Source organism: Pan troglodytes, chromosome 6 (genome assembly GCF_028858775.2).
Source record: "Pan troglodytes isolate AG18354 chromosome 6, NHGRI_mPanTro3-v2.0_pri, whole genome shotgun sequence".
NCBI lineage: Eukaryota > Metazoa > Chordata > Mammalia > Primates > Hominidae > Pan > Pan troglodytes.
The window spans coordinates 76,657,949-76,673,530 of record NC_072404.2 but is presented as its reverse complement, the minus strand read 5'-3'; positions in this window follow the sequence as shown (position 1 = coordinate 76,673,530).

The following is a 15,582-nucleotide window of genomic DNA, read 5'->3' as shown; positions in this document are numbered from 1 at the left end:
TACTCCATAAAACATTTTCATCATGTGGCTTTATGATATGCTCTGTCTGTGCCAGGGTGCATCAGATCACACCAATCTTCTTATTTTAAACTTCATAATTTTTTTGAATCTCATAATTCTTTGTAATTCTTACCACTCTTTTTTTTTTTTTTTTTTTTAAGATAGTCTTGCTCTATCTCTCAGGCTGGAGTGCAGTGGCATGATCATAGCTCACTTCGGCCTCTACCTCCTTGGCTGAAGTGATCCTTCCACCTCTGCCTCCCAAGTAGCTAGGACTACAGGAGCATGCCACGACACTCAGCTATTTTTTTGTTTAGTTTTTGTAGAGATGAGGTCTCACTGTGTTACCCAGGCTAGTCTCAGACTCCTGGGCTCAAGAGATCCTCCTGCCTCAACCTCCCAAAGTGCTGAGATTACAGCCAGGAGCCGTTGGGCCCAACCTAATTCTTACCTTTTTATTTATTTTAAAACTTTTTTCTTTTCTTTTTTTTTCTTTTTTCCTTAGAGACAGGGTCTTGCTCTCTCACCCAGGCTGGAGTGCAGTGGTGCCATCATAGCTCACTGCAGACTGAAACTTCACACACCTGGGGTCAAGCAATCCTCCCACTTCAGCCTCCCAAGTAACTGGGACTATGGGTGTGCACCATCATGCCCACTTAATTTTTTGGGGGGGTGGGCGGGGGGAGCACAGACAGAGTCTTGCTCTGTCGCCCAGGCTGGAGTGCAGTGGTGCTATGCTATCATAGCTCACTGTAACCTCAAACTCTTGGAATCAAACAATCCTCCCATCTTGGTTTCCCAAAGCACTGGGATTACAGGCAAGAGCCACCGCACCTGGCCCAAAACTTTTTACTTTATAATAGTTGTGTAATAGATACACAGGAAGTTATACATATCGTAACTTTTATCCATCGTCTCCCAACAGTGACATTTTATATAACATAGGACAATATTAAGCCAGAAAATTGGCATTGTTATAATACTGCTAAGTAGACAACCAACATGATTCTGTTTCACCATTTTTATGTGCATTCACTTGTGTGTGCTTGTGTGTGTGATGTTTTATGCAGTTTTATCCCATGCACAGATTCATGAGACATAACCACACTCAAGACACAGAGCTGGCCAGGCACGGTGGCTCACTCCTGTAATCCCAGCACTTTGGGAGACCGAGGCGGGTGGATCACCTGAGGTCAGGAGTTTGAGACCAACCTGGCCAACATGGCAAAACCCCATCTCTATTAAAAAATACAAAAATTACCCGTGTGTGATGGCGGGTGCCTGTAATCCCAGCTACTCATGAGGCTGAGGCAGGAGAATGGCTTGAACCTGGGAGGTGGAGGTTGCAGTGAGCCAAGATCATGCCACTGCACGCTAGCCTGGGAGACAGAAGGTGACTCTGTCTCAAAAAAAAAAAAAAAAAAAAAAAAAGACACAGACCTGCCCCATCCCACAAAGGAACTCTCTCCCCTGTCTTATCATTTATATTTGTACCATCTCCACCAGAGTCCCCTGGCAACTACTAATCTTTTCTATGGTTTTGACATTTAAAAAAATTCTATAAATTAAATCATGGACTATATAACCATTTAAGACTGACTTTTTTTTTCCCTAAGCATGATGCCCTTGAGATGCATCCAGGTTTTTGTGTGTATCCGCAGCTGATTCCTTTTTATAACTGAACAGTATTCCATTGTATCAGTTTGTTTAACCACTCATTTATGGAAGGACACTGTTTCCACTTCGGGGCTGTTACAAACAAAGCTGCTATGAACATTGGTGTTCAAGTTTTTGTGTGAACATTAAGTTTCTATTTATCTGGGATAAATGCCCAACGGTGCAATTGCTGGATAGTATGGTGAATGTATGTCTAGTTTTATTAAAAACCTGCCTGTAATCCCAGCACTTTGGGAGGCCGAGGTGAGTGGATCACCTGAGGTCAGGAGTTCGAGGCCAACCTGACCAAGATGGCAAAATCCCGTCTCTACTAAAAATACAAAAATTAGCTGGGTGTGTGGTGATGGGCGCCTGTAGTCCCAGCTACTCAGGAGGCTGAGGCAGGAGAATCGCTTGAACCCAGCAGGTGGAGGTTGCAGTGAGCCGAAATCATGCCATTGCACTCTAGCCTGGCAACAGAGTGAGACTCCATCAAAAATCAAACAAACAAACAAACAGACAAAACCCTGCCAAACAGCTTTTCATAGTGGCTGTACCATTTTTTGCCACCACCAACAATGTATGAGAGATACAGTTTCTTTGCCTCCTCTCAGCATTTGCCATGATTATTTTTTATTTTAGCTGTTCTCATAGCTGTGCCATAACATTGTGATTTTTGCTCACACCTGTAATCTCAGCACTTTGGGTGGCTGAAGCGGGTGGATGGCTGAGTCCAGGATTTTGAGACCAGCCTGGGCAACAGAGTGAGACTCTGTCTCTACATTATATTTTTTTAAAAATTAGCTAGGCCTGGTGGCAGGTGCTGGTAGTCCCAGCTACCAGGGAGGTTGATGTGGGAGGATTGCTTGAGCCCAGGAAGTCAAGGCTGCATAAAGGAATGATCGCTCCACTACACTCCAGCCTGGATGACAGAGGGTATTAGTCCATTTTCATGCTGCTGATAAAGGCATACCTGAGACTGGGCAATTTACAAAAGAAAGAGGTTTGTTGGACTTACAGTTCCATGTGGCTGGGGAGTCCTCACAGTCACGGCAGAAGGTGAAAGGCACATCTCACATGGTGGCAGACAAGACAAGAGAACGTGTGCAGGGAAACTCCTGTCTTTTAAAACCATCAGATCTTGTGAGACTTAGTCACTACCATGAGAACAGCATGGAAAAGACCCACCCCCATGAGTCAATCACCCCCTACCAGGTTCTGCCCAGAATGCATGGGTATTATGGGAGTTACAATTCAAGATGAGATTTGGGTAGGAACACAGCCAAACCATATCACAGAGTGAGACCCTAAAAAGTAAAGTGAGTGACTCTCCAAAAAGTAAAAAATGACATTGTAATTTTAATTTGTATTTTCCTAATTGCCAATGATATTGAATAATCTTATCTCTTAATTTTTTCCAGATGAACATGATCCAAAGATTTCCCCAAAAACTTCCATTAATATTTTTATTGGATTATGTTAAAATATACCTTTAGTTGTGAATAAGCCACAGTTTTAAGATAGGAAGTCTTCTAACCAAAGAATCTCTCCATTTATTTATCAGTATTTTTCTCCATAAGGTTTTATATTTCCCTTCATATAGGTCATGCATATCATAAATATTATTATGTACATTACTTATTTTCACTTTTCTCTATTTTGTTTTGCTTCATTTTTAAAAAACTTTCCTAGGTGGAATTTTCTCACTACATCTTTGAGCATATTGATAGAACATAGTAAATATATTTATTTTAGTTCATTTGCCTTTTATTCAGACACTTAACTGGGCTCCATTATTAGTTCTAATAGCTTTATAATTTTTCCATGTGCACAGATATATGTAATGAAGTAAATGATCTAATAGTTGATGTGTATTGAGCACTTGAAATGTACCAGCTAAGCACTACACTTCACATGCATTAGTTCACTTGAATCCATTTGTCATCTTAAAAAAACCTCATTGCCCAGATGTCCCTCTGTGCTTGAATTAATTGTGCCATGAATTGGTATCCGCTATTAATTGTAATTATAGGTTGTTCTATAAACATGGGGCAGTTAGACTTGAAACCCCTCCAAATAATCATACCTTAGGTTACCGTGTCATATGTGAATGGGTGCAGGAAGGGATGCAAAAAGGTATAAAGTTCCAGTTGAATAAAGAAGTAAGGGGAAAGCCAGGGTTTGGTTGGGCAAACATAAAGAACTGGAGATTTTATAGAAATAGCCTGCAAATCTGCACCCCTCCTTCTGTGCCCATCTTTGCAGACAGATCTAGCTAATTACAGAAGAAGCAGGCAAAGTCCATCCCTTCCCTCCATCCCTTTCCTCCTCCCCTTCTCCAGGCACTGTTTCTGAGAAAAGGAGTTTTTGTTTTTGTTTTTGTTTTTGTTTTTTGCGACAGGGTCTTGCTCTGTCACCCAGGCTTTAGGGCAGTGGTGCGATCATAGCTCACTGTAGCCTGGACTACCAGGGCTCAAGCCATCCTCCCACCTCAGCTTCCCAAATAGCTGGGACTATAGGAGCACACTACCAAAAAAGGCTAATTTTTAAAAAAATTTTGTGTAGTGGCAGAGTCCCACTGTTGCTCAGGCTAGTCTCAAACTCCTGGGCTCAAGTGATCCTCCTGCCTCAGCCTCCCAAAGTGCTGGGATTAGAGTTTCTGATTTCTTGAGTTGAATAAGCAGTTTGTTTATTTACTTCCTTTCTTGTAAGTGCTGGGATGGGAGTTTCTGATTTCTTGGGTTGAATGTGCGGTTTGTTTATTTACCTTCTCTCTTGTTTAAAAATTTAAGTGTTCACAAGTGTACACTTATCTCTCGCTTCTACTTTAACAGCATTCCATAAGAGTTGATAGACACCGTTTCATTGTCATTATTTTTTTAAATGGCCTATAATTATGGCTCTGATTTCCTCTTGGACTCAAAAACTTATTATAGTTTTTGTTTTAATTTCTAAGCAAGTGGGTATTTTAAGCCTTTATAATCATTATTATTATTTGCTTTGTGATCAGAAAATCTGAACCCTACAATTTCTGCTTTTTGAAATTTATTACGTTTTCCTCAAGGCCTGGTATACAGCCAACTCTTTCATGAACGCTTAATCAGAAATTAATTCTCTGTAGATTGGAAAGGTTTACATTACAGATACATAGAGATGTGACAGAAGTGGATAGATAGACATAGATATCAATGATTCCAATCTTAATTATTTTAGTATTCAAACACTGTATTTAATCTTAAGCCACAGGAATGCTTAAGGAGTTGCATCTTCTTTCACAGTGTTTTTCTGGTAATTTTTTTTTATTTCTTTTTTGTTTGTTTGTTTGTTTGAGATGAAATTTCACTCTTGTTGCCCAGGCTGGAGTGCAATGCGATGGCGTGATCTCAGCTCACCACAAACTCCGACTCCCGGGTTCAAGTGATTCTCATGCCTCAGCCTCCCCAGTAGCTGAGATTACAGGCGCCTGCCACCACTCCTGGCTAATTTTGTATTTTCCACAGAGACGAGGTTTCTCCATGTTGGTCAGGCTGGTCCGGAACTCCCCACCTCAGGTGATCCGCCCGCCTCAGCCTCCCAAACTGCTGGGATTACAGGCGTGAGCCACCTCACCTGGCCTCTTTTCTATTTCTAATAGCTGTGATTGTATATATTTGATGCTATTCAATATTATACTTATTATGAAAATGACATGTGCCTTTATATCCGGGGTTCCCAATCCCTGGTATCTGGTCCGTGGTCTGTTAGGAACTGGGCCACACAATAGGAGGTGAGCAGTTGGTAAGTGAGCGAAGCTTCATTTGTGTTATAGCCTCTCCACATCGCTCACATTACTGCCTTAGCTCTGTTCCCTGTCAGATCAGTGAGGGCATTAGATTCTCATAGGAGCGCCGACCCTGTTGTGAACTGTGCATACAAGGGATCTAGGTTGCACATTCCTTACGAGAATCTAACGCCTGATGACCTTTCACTGTCTCCCATCACCCTCAGATGGTACCGTCTACCTGCAGGAAAACAAGCTCAGGTGTCCCACTGATTCTTTTTTTTTCTTTTTTTTTTTTCTTTTTGAGACGGAGTCTCGCTCTGTCGCCCAAGCTGGAATGCAACGGTGCGATCTCGGCTCACTGCAACCTCCGCCTCCCCGGCTCAGGTGATTCTCTGCCTCAGCCTCCAGAATAGCTGGGACTATAGGCGCCCGCCACCACGCCAGTCTAATTTTTTGTAATTTTAGTAGAGACGGGGTTTCCCCGTGTTAGCCAGGATGGTCTCGATCTCCTGACCTCGTGATCGGCCCCCCTCAGCCTCCCAAACTGCTGGGATTACGGGCGTGAGCCACCGTGCCCGACCCCACTGACTCTACATTATGGTGAGTTGTATAATTATTTCATTAGATAATACAATATAATAATAATGGAAATAAAGTGCACAATATCTGTAATGTACTTGAACCATCCCAAAACCATTTTCCCACCAGTCCGTGGAAAAATCATCTTCCACAAAACCAGTTCCTGGTACCAAAATGGCTGGGGAGTGCCACTTTATATTATTTAATGTATTTGCCTTGAACTTGACTGTTTCTAACGCCTTTTACCTTGAGTTCTGCTTTTTCAAATGAGATTTCTCATTCTTGCTTTTGTTTTGTTTGTGCTTTCCCCATAATGTCCAATATATTTTTGCTCATCCTTCAAAAGATAGGATAGAAAAAATATGTAGTGATAAAAATGAGTCTTGTATCCTCAGGCAGATAGTTAGAAAACTCCAACCTCATACCTTCCCTTGTATTCTGGCAAATCTACCTTTTGGCACAGATGTGACTAATACGTCCTTTAATATTTTATAGAAAGCAAAAAGAGATTTTCACACCTTTACTTGACACCTAATCCAACGGGGCAGAGATTATCTTTCTTTAGTTTTTGTGGGAGCAAATGATGCTGGGTTTCCACAATAGCCTCTTGCTTCTGGTTAAATACCAACTCGGTGGCTGTATGAGTCAGGGTTCTCTAGAGGGACAGAACTAATAGGATACATGTATCTATAAAGGGAGTTTATTAAGGAGAATTGGCTCACACAATCACAAGGTAAAGTCCCACAACAGGCTGTCTGAAAGTTGAGGAGCAAGGAAGTCATTGGTGGATCGGTCTAAGACCTGAAACCTCGAAAGTAGGGAAGCCCACGGTACAGCCTTCAGTCTGTGGCCAAAGGCCCGTGAGCCCCTGGCAAACCAGTGGTGTAAGTCCAAGAGTCCAAAAGCTAAACAACTTGGAGTCTGATGTTCAAGGGCAGGAAGCATCCAGCACAGGAGAAAGATAAAGGCTGGATGACTCAACAAGTCAAGTCATTCCACGTTCTCCTGCTGCCTGCTTTATTTTAGCCGTGCTGGCAGCTTATTAGATGGCGCCCACTCAGATTGAGGGTGAGTCTGCCTGCCCCAGTCCACTGACTCAAATGTTAATCTCCCTGGGCAGCACCCTCACAGACACATCCAGGAACAACACTTTGCCTCCTTCAATCCAATGAAGTTGACCTTCAGTATTAACCATCACAGTGGCCCAAAGGAAAGAAGGTAGCATTAAGGTACCGCTAGATGAAGACGGGCTGCCTAATTCTGATTTATCTTTCAAGACCTTTCTCACCTTCTGATTGGGGTCACTCAGACCCTTGACCCAGATGGACATCACACTTGACATAGAAGGAGAAATCAGAGCAAAGCTTTCCACACTGGACTTGTAGTCCTTTTACTGGCATGCATTTACCATCCCACCAATCAAAGCTAAACAAATAGCAGGGTGGCAGTAATTTACACACGGGAAGAAGAACAATTTAGAGTTTCTAGAAATGTAACTATGGCAACAAATTTAAAAAGTTAGCTACAATTTGTCATTCCTTAAAGTCATGCATATTACATTATCCTAATAATTTACGTAGTAATTACTTAATAAGCCCAAATGAGAGGAATGAGTAATCGTGTGAGCCTAAGGCTGGATTAATGTGAGGTTTAAGAGTGGATGGCCTTGTCTTTTCCATTCAACCTTGCTAACTTCTGTGCATTGCATATTCAGCAGAATGGATGACCTCTGCTTCAAAGACAAAGATCATCTCTACAAAGACGGCCATAGAAGTTTAGTGCTATATGCTTGTATTAGTGAGGGTTCCCTAGAGGGACAGAGCTGGTAGGATAGATGTATATATAAAGGGTAGTTTATTAAGGAGTATTGACTCACAGGATCACAAAGTCCCACAATAGTGTGTCTGCAAGCTGAGGATCAAGGAAGCCAATCTGAGTCCCGAGGCTGAAGAACTTGGAGTCTGATGTTCGAGGGCAGGAAGCATCCAGCACAGAAGAAAGATGTAGGTTGGGAGGCTAAGCCAGTCTACTCTTTCCATATTCTTCTGCCTGCTTTGTATTCTGGCCACTCGCAGCTGACTAGATGGTGCCCATCCAGATTGAGGGTGGGTCTGCCTTTCCTAGTCTACTGACTCAAATTTTTTTTTTTTTTTTTGAGACAGTCTTGCTCTGTTGCCCAGGCTGGAGTGCAGTGGCGTGATCTCAGTTCACTGCAACCTCTGCCTCACCTCCTGGGTTCGAGCAATTCTCCTGCCTCGTCCTCCCGAGTAGTTGTGACTACATGCGTGTGCCACCACACCCAGCTAGTTTTTTGTATTTTTTTTTTTAGTAGAGATGGAGTTTCACCATGTTAGCCAGGATGATCCCGATCTCCTGACCTCGTGATCCACCCACCTCAGCCTCCCAAAGTGCTGGGATTACAGGTGTGAGCCACTGCATCCGGCCAAACTCAAATGTTATTCTCTTTTGGCAACACCCTCACAGACACACCTAGGAATAATACTTTGCATCCTTCAATCCAATCAAGTTGACATCAATATTCACCATCGTAATGCTTAACTTTTGCATGCACATAGAGGAATTCACCAGATGACAAGTGGAATATTTTGGTTAAACAGTCATATTTCAGGGTATCTTTGGTTCCAATCTTTAATGGAACTATATACTGGCCACTTTGTGATGACAGAATTATCCACTGCCTTAAAACAGTTGTTTGGGGTTTGGGGGCCAAGTTCATTGATTAAAAATGAGCATTGGAAAGACCAAATCTAGAGTCAAGTCATCGATTGCTGGGAGAGGAGGTTCCCAGGGGACCCATTGTTGATTAGGACCTGGGGAAGCTAAGGGAACTTGGCCATTTCAAGCAATTTGGCAAAACTCACTTTTCTAACTTTTCTTTTAAAGTCAACACATAATCTGTTCCTTCTGGCTTTTGGGAAAGGGGTGTTTCTCTTGGCCATTCCAGGCTTACTAGTAGAGATGGCATAAAACCAAAGCAAAGCAGTTAATTCCACAGCTCGTTCTACTCACAGAATGGTTGGAACATTCCTCCCCAGTGAATTCCTTCCTCTGACGTTTCCTCCCTCTTTTCACATTTGTCCCGAGTTCCCAGGTCCCTGGGTGATTTTCCACTTCAATTCAGCGATGTTTATTGCACACTTACCATGCGCTGGCACTGTGGTAGGCATTAGGAAGTAACAGTGACCCAGGCCATGTCACCTTCCACCCTTTTGGAGTTTACAGTCTACGTAAAGTGGAGGGGGTCGCTGATTCATGTGGATGCCATTTCTAGAGCATTCTACTCCTGTCTGCTTCCCAAGACTTCATTCATTGCTGGAGCCACCACTATCCTGGCAGGTGTCATTGTCCCCAGTGATACGGAGACGCTTCTTTCTTGCTCAGAAAAAGTACTGCAGCCATAAAGTCCAGCCCCATTGTTATTTCCAACTTCTGCTTATCCTTCTGTTCCTTGGGGCACCAGCAAAAACGTCAGTCACCTGGAGTTTTTGTTCAACAGAATCCATGGGCCCACCCCTAAACCAAAGGATCAGAATTCATGGGGTGGTAAAAAAAAAACTTAACCAGGTGATTCTTAAATACATTATACTACGGTGCTAAAGGCCCTTGGATCTAGTCCCTAGGCAAGGTCAAGACTCCTGCAAGCCAGGAGCTTGTTATTGCCACATTGGCCAGCTTGTCCTGACAAATACACCATACCAGGCAGTATATAGTAATGATCATATGCTTATATAGAGAACCTTTCTTGCCCTTCACCTGCCTCCACTTTTCATTCATTCATCTTCCTCTATTTGAGAGAAATAAACTCCCTTCTCCTGGCAACCACCTCACCTCTCTTTTCCTAATAGCAGCTTTGATTTCTCCTCTTCCAGACAAATCTCATCACCGTTAATAGATTAAAGTCTAGGCATCCCTTTTCTTCTCCTATATCTTCAATTTTTTGTTTTGCTATAATTATATTCCATAAAATTGGTTTCAGAGATCAGGGAACTCCTTCTTCAAATAGAGTTGTATTTGCAGTCAACACCTTGGCAAAATAAGCAACAATAAGCACTTTTAAAGGAGGATAAACTAAATCTCTTTGTGTGTGTGTGTGTATGTGTGTGTGTGTGTGAGAGAGAGAGAGAGAGTCTCACACTGTCAGCCAGGCTGAAGTGCAGTGGCGTGATCTCAGCTCACTGCAACCTCCACCTCCTAAGTTCAAGTGATTCTTCTGCCTCAGACTCCCGAGTAGCTGGGATTACAGTCATGTGCCGCCACACCCAGCTAAGTTTTGCATTTTTAGTAGAGACAAAGTTTCACCATGTTGGCCAGACTGGTCTCGAACTCCTAACCTTAAGTGATCTACCCGCCTCAGCCTCCCAAAGTGCTGGGATTACAGACATAAGCCACCGCTCCTGGCCTTAAATCTCATTTTTAAAGGTACCTAGGAGGGTTTGCTTTTTGAAATAATCACATATTGGCTGGGTGCAGTTTTAGGTGTTCGTGCCTGCAACCCCAGCACTTTGAGAGGCTGAGCCAGGAGGGTTGCTTGGGACCAGGAGTTCAAGACCAGCCTGGGCAACATAGGAAAATCCCATCTCCACAAAAAAATAATAATTAGCCTGGTGAAATAGTGCACAACTACAGTCCCAGCTACTTGGGAAGCTCAGGCAGGAGAATTGCTTGAGCCCAGGAGTTCAAGGCTGCTGTGAGCTATGATCACAGCACTGTACTCTAGTCTGGGTGAAGGACTGGGATCCTGTCTCTATAAGAAAAAAAAGGAAAAGACAAAATAATCACATTAAACCTTTTTTGAAATAAATAATCTCTTTTTCTTGCTTATATAGACTGCTAATCTATCTTTAAAAATAGAGCCTGTTCACACACACACACACACGTCCCTGTGCTTGTGTGTGCTTGTGTGTAAATCCGATATTGTTTAATATGGAAGCATCTGCAAAGTGTTTAACAGAATGTCATGTGTGATTAGCTTTTATTTAAGGGGCTTTTTGTTTTTCTTTTCCTTCTGCTGATGATAGTAAGAGGACATGGGAAATGATTAACAGGTTAGAAGCAGACTGTAAGGAAAGACTAAAGGAATTATGGATATTTGCCTGGAGCCACGGCTGATACGTAGTTAATTACAGTCTTCAAGTTAATGAAGCAATATTTTATGGGTGATCGTGAGCAACTGTATTTTTTATTCTAAGAACAAGAAGACCTTATGTTAGAACAAGACAGACTGGATTTAAAGTAGGAATTTCAAAAGTAGATGTCTGGGAATGAAGAAAATCAGCACCTAGAAAGATCATGGTATTATTGTCTACACTTTCTTTTTTTTTTTTTTTTCGAGACAGAGTCTCAGTCTATCACCCAGGCTGGAGTGCAGTGATGCCACCACGACTGGCTAGTTTTTTTTTTTTAATTTTTATTTTTGAAGAGTTGGGGCCTTGCTGTTTCCCAGGCTGGTCTCAAACTCCTGAGCTACTGCAGTCTTCCCGTCTTGGCCTCCCAAATTGCTGGGATGAGAGGTATAAGCCACCACACCTGGCCCTCTCTAGATTTTTAATAAGGGATAAGCAACTGCATGGGATGGTTTATGATACTCGTCTGTAGCTGCAGCCTGGTAGCCCACAGGAAACACTGACTTATGTTACAATCTCTGTACCTCTTTTCCCATTATCCTTCTAATTGAATTTCCCTCCTTCCTATTTGTATAAACCTTCTCATATTTTTAATTCTCTAGCTCATTACAAAGTTTTCCCTCTCTACTCCTGATTATTCTTCCACCTCTTGGCATTCATTATCCATTGTATTGTTACAGTGCATTAGTCAATAAAGCTAAGCTTTGTTGCAGTAACAAACAAACCTCCAAGTTCCGGTAGTTAAAATGTAAGCGTTCATTTCTTTATTCACACAAAGTTTGCTGAGGTCTCATCAACTCTCCAAGGCAGCCCAGTGACTAAGCAGTGACTCAGGGATTCCTTTTTGTGGCTCCACCAACTCAGGGTTATATGGTATATGAAGTGTCTTCAAAAGGTTCACAGAAAATACATATTATGGAAAATTTATGCACAGATTTTTTTTTTTGCATCAAAATAAACTCATACTGACTTGTTATGACATATCTGAACAGGATCTATTTTGAGGCACTAAAGATAAATCATCCTGAAAAGAGCCTCTATCAGAGCAACATTAGTTCTGTTAAAATTGAAGAAGGAGCAAATATACAGTTTATGGTGAAACTTGGGTGGAAGAATGGCAAAATCATTGATGTTTTACGAAAAGTTTATGGGGAAAATGCCCCAAAGAAATCATCAGTCTACAAATAGATACATCATTTTAAGAAAAGATGAGATGATGAAAATGAAGCCTGCAATGGCAGATCATCCACATCGATTTGCAAAAAAAAGATTAATCTTGTTTGTGCCTTCATTGAAAAGGAGCCACACATAACAGCAGAAACAATAGCTGATACCATGAACATCTCAACTGGCTCAGTTTACACAATTCTGACTGAAAAATTAAAGTTAAGCAAACTTTCCACTGGATGGGTGTCAAAGTGATTGCACTTAGATAAGCTGCAAACAAGGGCAGTGATTTCAATAGAAATTTCAAATAAGTGTGATCAAGATCCTGAAATATTTCTTCAAAGAATTGTAATAAGAGATGAAACACGGCTTTACCAGTACGATCCTGAAGACAAAGCAAAATCAAAGCAATGGCTACGAAGAGGTGGAAGTGTGAGTTTCTCTCCACCACGACAATGCTTCTGCTCACTCCTCTCATCAAACACGGCCAATTTTGCAAGAGTCTCAATAGAAAATCATTAGGCTTCATGTAACAGTCATGACTTGGCCCCTTCTGACTTCTTTTTGTTTCCCAATCTTAAGAAATTCTATGAAGGGCACCCATTTTTCTTCAGATAATAATGTAAAAAAGATTACATTGACATGGTTAAATTTTCAAGACTCTTGGTTCTTCAGAGATGAGCTAAAGTACTGGTCTCAACACTTACAAAAGTGTCTTGAACTTGATGGAGCTTATGTAAAGAAATGAAGTTTATATTTTTACACTTTTAATTCCATTTAATTTAATTTCCATTTTTCCAGATTTTGAAGTCCTCTCATATGTGGCAAGGGAAGAGGCTCTTGGACAGTTCTGTGCCATCTCTTAAACACATTAGCCTGGAAGTGATGACATGACTCCCACTCATAGCCCATTTGCCAAAACCACTCTTACGCCAATCTGTCTAACTGCAAGGAAATTAGGAAGATGTAGGGGATGGTGAGGGGTTGCCTAACAGTATGAAGACAACTATCACTTTCTCTACCACATGAAATCTCTCTACTGAAGGATCAGTCTCAAAGGCCTTATACTTTTTTGATCTGGAAGCTTGATTTTGGTACATGCCTATTGATCATAATGGTGGCATCACTTGTTCCACTTATGAATGTCATTTAGATTTAAGGCACAGATTACTGGAACTACAAGTGAGTGGAGGAGAGAGGAAAAAGGATACCAAGAGACTCTGTTCCTCAGCTAAACTTCCAACATATATGTCTAATTTCTTAGTATTTACCCTGTATCAGTCCTTGCTAATTATGGCCTCAGATTCCCTGGGACTCTGGGTCTTAGTCTGTTTTTGTTACTTTTCCTCTTCAGTTCATTTTAAACATAGGTCTTGTCTATAACCATCCTCGACTTAGGTGATAAGCCTATTTCCAGGCTAGAATCAAACCTAATCCTGTAACTGGCTTGGGGTTTTGCATCCTGATAATGCCAAGTAATGCTGTCCAATATTTGATATGAGTTTTATTGTGTTTATTGAAGTATGACTTGAGAATCATGCAGACCTGGGTTCAAACCACATCTGTCCAATGGAGATAAGAGACAAATGGAGATTATATTAGCTTTGTGGATTATTGTGAGAAGGAAATGAGGTAATAAAGTGTAAAGTATCTAGCTCAGTGCCTGAAATACAGTAAGCACTCAACAAAGTTATCAATTCTTATTATTAGGTTATTAAAATCAGCAAGCTTAAAGTATTTAGGCAGAAGAATTCTAATATCTGCAATTTATATTGTACAAAAAGATAAGCTAGATTGATGAACAAGTAGATGGATAGAGATGTGAAAATGCAAATGCAGTAAAATGTTAACAGTAGAATCCAGATGGTGGGTATATGGATATTCACTGTATAATTATTTCAACTTCTCTGTATGTCTAAGTATTTTCATAAGAAAAACATTGAAGGATATCAGTAGGTTTATACCTTTCACCTGCCCTCTCCAGACATACATAAGACATACATAAAGCTTAAAATCTGCCTCGGACAGGATCCTACGAATTTAAAAATCTTATAGAGCACCTCCCTGCCCATTAACTTCCAGAATTGGCAACAGGTTACTTTGAAATTATTAGCATACAATACAAACTTCTCTTGTCTTATACATTATTTGCCGGGGAAAAATATGGATGAAATATTATCACAATAGGTCATGTGCATTCTATGTGGCAACCACTTTTAGTCCATTTTCTGTTGCCTATAAGAGAATATCTGAAACTGAGTAAGTTATATGAAAATAAATTTAGTTCTTATAATGATGGAGGCTGAGAAGGCCAAGATTGAGAGTCTACATCTGGTGAGTGCCTTGTTGACAGTGGGGTCTCTCTTCAGAGTCCCAAGGCATCAGAGGGCAAGTGGAGAGGGGGCTTAGTGTGCTAACATCCTAGCTCAGGTCTCCCATCCTCCTCTTCTTATAAAGCCATCAGTTCCTCTCCCATGATAACCCATTAATCTATTGACCCATTAAACCATTAATCCATGAATTGATTGATCTGTTCATGAGAGCAGAGCCCTTATGATTTAATCATCTCTTAAAGGTCCCCTCCCCTCAATACTACCACACTGGAATTAAATGTCTCCATTTCACATGAGTTTTGGAAAGGAAAAATATTCAAACCACAGCAGACTCTAATTTAATTTGGAATATAAAACAGACTATGTATTCCACAGAGACACCAGGAATTTTAGGGACATAGAAGAAATTCTGTGTAAATAGAGGTTATGGAAGCACAGCCCAGCAAGTTATGCTTAGAAAATCCACCTCAAAGCGGCCAGGTACGGTGGCTCATGCCTGTAATCCCAGCACTTTAGTAGGCTGAGGTGGGCGGATCACAAGGTCAGATTGAGATCATCCTGGCTAACACGGTGAAACCCCATCTCTGCTAAAAATTAAAAAATTAGCCGGGCGTGGTGGTACGCTCCTGTAGTCCCAGCTATTTGGGAGGCCGAGGCAGGAGAACTGCTTGAACCCGGGAGGCAGAGTTTGCATTAAGCTGAGGTCACGCAGTTGTACCCCAGACTGGGTGACAGAGCAAGACGTCATGTCAAAAATAATAATAATAATAAATAAATAAATTAAATTAAATTAAAATTAAAATTAAAAAAAGAAAAGAAAAACCACCTCAAAGCTACAGCTACAACCATCCTCTGGCTTCCTGAAGCCTCTGGTAGCAACCATGAAAATGACAAAAATTGGCAAGATCTACTCTTACGAATCAAACCACAGAATTGACAG